Raw genomic sequence first — 5,722 nt, 5'->3', positions numbered from 1 at the left:
CCACTGGCCAGACCTCTTGGGCCAGAATCACCACTACATCCTGATCCTTTGCATCCAGACCAACCCAGTTCCTCCCAGTAATCCCCAGGAGTCCTCAGGGACTCTTTCCATGTCCACCTCCCTTTGTATCCCTGGGTGGCATAGCCACCACCTTCCTGAGACCAGTATCTTTCTGGACCCTGATCCCAGTCCAGCCCAGCCCCCCAAATTCCTGAGGACAGCATCTTTCCTGGAGGGACCAGACCTCAGGAGGAAGCCTGAGAGCACCTGATCCTCACTTTCTTGGGCCCCTGTGGGAACTCCTGAAGACAAAAGCAATCTGGCAACTCCAAAATGAACTCGAAAGAGAGAACCAGAAGCTTCAACTAACCATCTTTTCACGCCCAACAAGTAAACCACAGAGTCACATAAAGTTTAACAAAGAAGCAGACATAAACTCAACAAAGACAGGCTTGAGTCTCACACAAGAATCAGAAACTACAAAAGATATTCACATGTCAAAGTCACAGAGAAAAAATAATAACATGAAAAAACAAAATAAGATATCCCCAATAAGTACCAATAGTCCTGTAGAGGAGCACTATGAGAACCCCATAGAGATAACACAGGACATGGGATTCAGAAGAACAATTATAAACATGATAAAGTAATTCAGTGATGGCTCTCAAAAGAGCAATTATAATCATGATAAAAGAATTCTGAGAATTTAAAGAACACACAAAGAAATAAAAAAACTGAAGGAAGATAGGGATAAACTTCTGAATGAATTCAGAAAAGAGCTAGAAATAGTGAAGACTACTCAGGCTGAAATGAAGAAGGAAGTGAAACACTCAGTAAGCCAATTAGAATCGACAGGAGAAAGCCTCTCCAATAGGATGAATGAAATGGAAAACAGAATATCAAGAATGGAAGATAAGGTGGACAAATTAGACCACTCAAGCAAAGGTTATGAAAAATTTAGAAAATACAAGAATGGAATATGCAAAAATTATGCAACACCATAAATAGAACAAATGTATGAATCATAGTCATACAAGAAGGAGAAAAATCTCAGGATAATGGTATGGACCAGATCTTCAATAAGATTGTAGAAGAAAACTTCCCAAAATTAAAGAAAAACATGCCCATACAAATACATGAAGCTTATAGAACACCAATTAGACAGGACCAGAAAATAAATTCTCCATGGCACATCATAGTTAAAACACTAAACAAACAGAAATAAGAGACAATACTGAAAGCTGCAAAAGAAAAACAAAAAGCCACATATAAAGGAAACCCATCAGGATTATAGCTGACTTTTCAGAGCAAACTATGTAAGCCAGAAGACCCTGGACCAAAGTTTTCCCAGTTCTAAATGACCACAGATGCAACCAAGATTACTATACCCAGCCAAAATGTCTATTATAGTCAAAGGGTAAAAAAAAATCTTCCATGACATAAATAGTCTGAAAGAATTCATGTCCACAAAAAAAGCCCTTCAGAGAGTTCTTGAAGCAATACAAAGAGCTGAAGAAAGGAACAACTATACCCAAGTAGTCAAGGAAAGAAACTCAATGAAGTTATAACTGTGGAAATGCACAGCTATACAAGAATGTGAACAGAAATAAAAATGACAGGATTCAATACACATCTTTCATTAATGACTTTAAATATCAGTGGACTGAACTCCCCAGTCTAAAGACACAGAATAATTGAATGGATTAAGAAATAAAACCCATCTTTTTGTTGTCTGCAAGAAGCTCATCTCACTTTCAAGGATAGGCACTACATTAAGGTGAAAGGATGGAAAAAATATACCAAGCGAATGGTACTAAGAAAAAAGGAGGGATTGCAGTTCTAATACCTGATAAAATAGACTTTAAACTAAAACTAATCAGATGAAATAAAGAGGGCCACTTCATTCTGATCAAAGGAACAATTAACCATGAAGATACTACAGTCATGAACATATATTCACCAAACTCTGTTGCACCCAACTTCATAAAAACAATACTACAGGACATTAAGACTCAGATTAATCCCTATTAATTAATAGTAGGGGACTTCAGTATCCAATTGTCTCCATTAGATAGTTCAACAGGACAGAGAATTAACAAGGAGACATTGGAATTATACAATATGATACATCAAACGGATCTAACAGACATTTACCAAATACTCCACCCAAGGACCAAAGAATATACTTTCTATTCAGTGCCCCGTGGAATCTTCTCCAAAATCGACCATGTACTAAGGAACAAAACAAACCTCAACAAGCACAAAAAGATTGAAATAATGCCATGCGTTCTATCAGAGCACAATGCAATAAAGCTCAAAATCATCTCCAGAGAAGTCCTAGTCACCACATGAGCACATAGAGATTAAACAATACACTCCTAAACGATGAATGGGTCAAAGGAGAAATTAAGAAAGAAATAAAAGTATTCTTGGAATTAAATGAAAAGGACAATACAATACAACAGAACCTCTGGGACATGTTGAAAGCAGTCTTTAGAGGGAAGTTTATAGTTCTAAGTACCTACATTAAAAAATAAAAAAGAACACAAATAAATGACTTAACATTGCAACTCAAGACACTTGAAAAGCAACAACAAATGAAACCCAAACTCAGCAGACAAGAAGAAATAACAAAAATCAGGGCAGAAATTAATGAAATAGAAACAAAGAAAACAAAACAAAGAGTCAAAGAATCTAAAAGCTTGAAAAGATAAAGAATGTTCACAGACTGCTAGCCCAGTTAACCAAAAAAAGACAGAGCACCTCCAAATCAACAAAATCAGAGATGAAAGGGGAAGCATCACAATAGACACCAAAATGATCCAGAACATTATAAGGGAATACTTTAAAAACCTATATGCTACTAAATTTGAAAACCCAAAATAAACAGATTGGTATCTAGAGCATTGGAATTATATGTGTGAACCACCAAAACTAAATCAAGAAGAGATTAACAGCTTAAACAGACCCATAACACATGAGGAAATTGAAAAAGTTATACAAAACTTCCCAAATATAAAAAGCTCAGGACCAGATGGATTTACAGCAGAATTCTATCAGACATTTAAAGAAGATCTTCATTTAATATTACTTGATTTTTCAAAAATATAGAAATGGAGGGAGAACTTTCAAATTCCTTCTATAAAGCCAGCATCACTTGAATACCAAAGCCAGGTAAAGATACAACCAAAAAAGAAAACTATAGACCCATATCCATAATGAACATAGATGCAAAGATTCCCAACAAAATACTTGCAAATCGCATACAGACACACATCAAAAAGATCATCCACCAGGATTAAGCCGACTTTATTCCAGAGATGCAGGAATGGTTCAATATATGTAAGTCGATAAACATCATAAATCACATAAATGGACTCAACAACAAGAATCACATGGTCATCTCAATAGATGCAAAGAAGGCCTTTGACGAAATTCAACATGCATTTATGTTCAATGTTTTAGAGGGAATTGGACTAGAGGGAACATACTTCAACATAATTAAAGTCATATACAAAAAACCCACAGCCAACATCATTCTAAACGGGGAAGAACTGGAAGCATTTCCATTGAAATCAGGAACCAGACAAGGCTGTCCACTATCTCCAGTCCTTTTTAACACAGTGTTAGAAAGTCTTGCAACAGCAGTAAGACAAGAGAAGGAAATTAGAAGAGTAATAATTGGAAAAGATCAAATTATCCCTTTTGCAGATGATGTGATATTATATCTGAGATGCCAAAAATTCCACCAGAAAACTCTGAGAAACTAACACGTTCAGTAAAGTAGCAGGTACAAAATTAATCTACAAAATGCTGTAACCTTTCTATATACCAATAACAAACAGAGAAGGAGTACATGGAAACACTCCCCTTCACAATAAATACCTGAAAAAAAATCTTGGAATAAACCTAACCAAAGACATTAAAGATCTCTATAATGAAAATTTTAAATCTTTACAGAAAGAGATTGAGGAAGACATCAGAAGATGGAAGGACCTCCCATGCTCATGGATTGGAAGGATTAATAGTGTGAAAATGACCATCCTACCAAAAGCCATTTATAGATTCAATGCAATGCCAATCAAAATTCCCATGATAGTCTTCAGAGAGCTGGGAAAACATCCTAGGATTCCTATGGACGCACAAAAGACATCAGATGGCCAAAGCAACCTTGAGCACTAAGAGCAATGGTGGGGGGATTACTATGCCATATTTTAAACTGCATTACAGAGCTATAGTCATAAAAACAACATGGTACTGGCACAAAAATAGACCTGTAGATCAATGGAACAAAATTGAAGACCCAAATATGAGTACATCCACTTTAAGCCACATAATATTTGACAAAGGGGGCAAGAACATTCACTGGAGGAAAGACAGCATTTTCAGGAAATGGTGCTGGCAAAACTGGATCTCTACCTGTAGAAAAATATATTTTCATTCATTTAGTTTAATCCCTATCTTTCATCTTGCCCAAAAGTCATCTCCAAATACATCAAAGACCTCAGTGTGAAGTCTGAAACTCTGAAACTATAGGAAGAAAGCATTTGCAATTTCTTATAAGATATAGGTGTAAGAAAGGATTTTGTAAACTGCATATCAATTGCTCAGGAAACAAGGTTAAGAATCAACAAGTTAACTAAATTAAAAAGCTTCTGTACATCAAAAGAAGCAACCAAGGAAATGAAGAGAAAACCCAGAGTACAAGAGAAAATATTCACCAGTGACACATCTGACAGAGGTTTAACATCCAGAATATATAATGAATTCAAAAACAAAGAATCAAGAAAGGAAGTAACGTGATTAAAAGATGGGCTAAGAGCTCAACAGAGTTCTCAAAAGAAGGAATAAAGATGACTGAGGCATCTTAAAGGTGTTCAACAATGCTAGTAATTAGGGAAATGCAAATTCAAACAACTTAAAGACTTCATCTTACTGCAGTCAGATTGGCTAAGATCAAGAGAACAAATGATACCAAATGTTGGAGAGGATGTGCGGAAAGAGGAACGCTCATCCAATGCTGGGACTGCAAACTTGTTCAACCCCTATGGAAAGCAGCATGGAGAACTCCTAAAAAACTACACATGAACCTACCATTTGACCCAGTTATACCACTCCTTGGCATATACCCAAAGAACTCGTCCTATTGCAGAGACACTTGTACATCATGTTTCTTGCTGCTCTTTTCACAATAGCTAAGAGATGGAAGCAACCTAAGTGTCCCTCAATTGATGAGTGGATAATGAAAATGTGGTTCATATATACGATGGAGTTTTACTCAGCAGTAAAGAAAGATGAAATCATGGAATTTTCAGGTAAATGGATGGAACTAGAAACTGTTATACTAAGTGAAGTAACACATACTCAGGAAATAACATACAAAAAAAAAAAAAAACAACGTATGTTCTCCCTCATATGTGGATCCTAGCACCAAGACATCCTAACATCCAGAACTGTCATGTGTTGTTATTCACCTTTCACATGTCATTATTCACCTTTCACAGATATTTTTAGTTCTGTACCCATCACCATTTCCTTTGACATTCAGTAAAGTTTTTTTATTGTTAGAACATCTGGATGACCTGAAGTAGAAACCCTGTGCCATTTTAGGCCTTTTAAAATTTTAGTTTATTTATTTTTATTTATTTGTGTGTGTCTGAGAGACACAGAGAAGAGTGAGAGAGAGAGAGGGAAAGGGTGAAGGAGGGAGACAGAGACAGAG

Source organism: Nannospalax galili, unplaced genomic scaffold (genome assembly GCF_000622305.1).
Source record: "Nannospalax galili isolate Female #2095 unplaced genomic scaffold, S.galili_v1.0 scaffold965, whole genome shotgun sequence".
Classification (NCBI taxonomy): domain Eukaryota; kingdom Metazoa; phylum Chordata; class Mammalia; order Rodentia; family Spalacidae; genus Nannospalax; species Nannospalax galili.
This window is presented reverse-complemented; position numbering follows the sequence as displayed.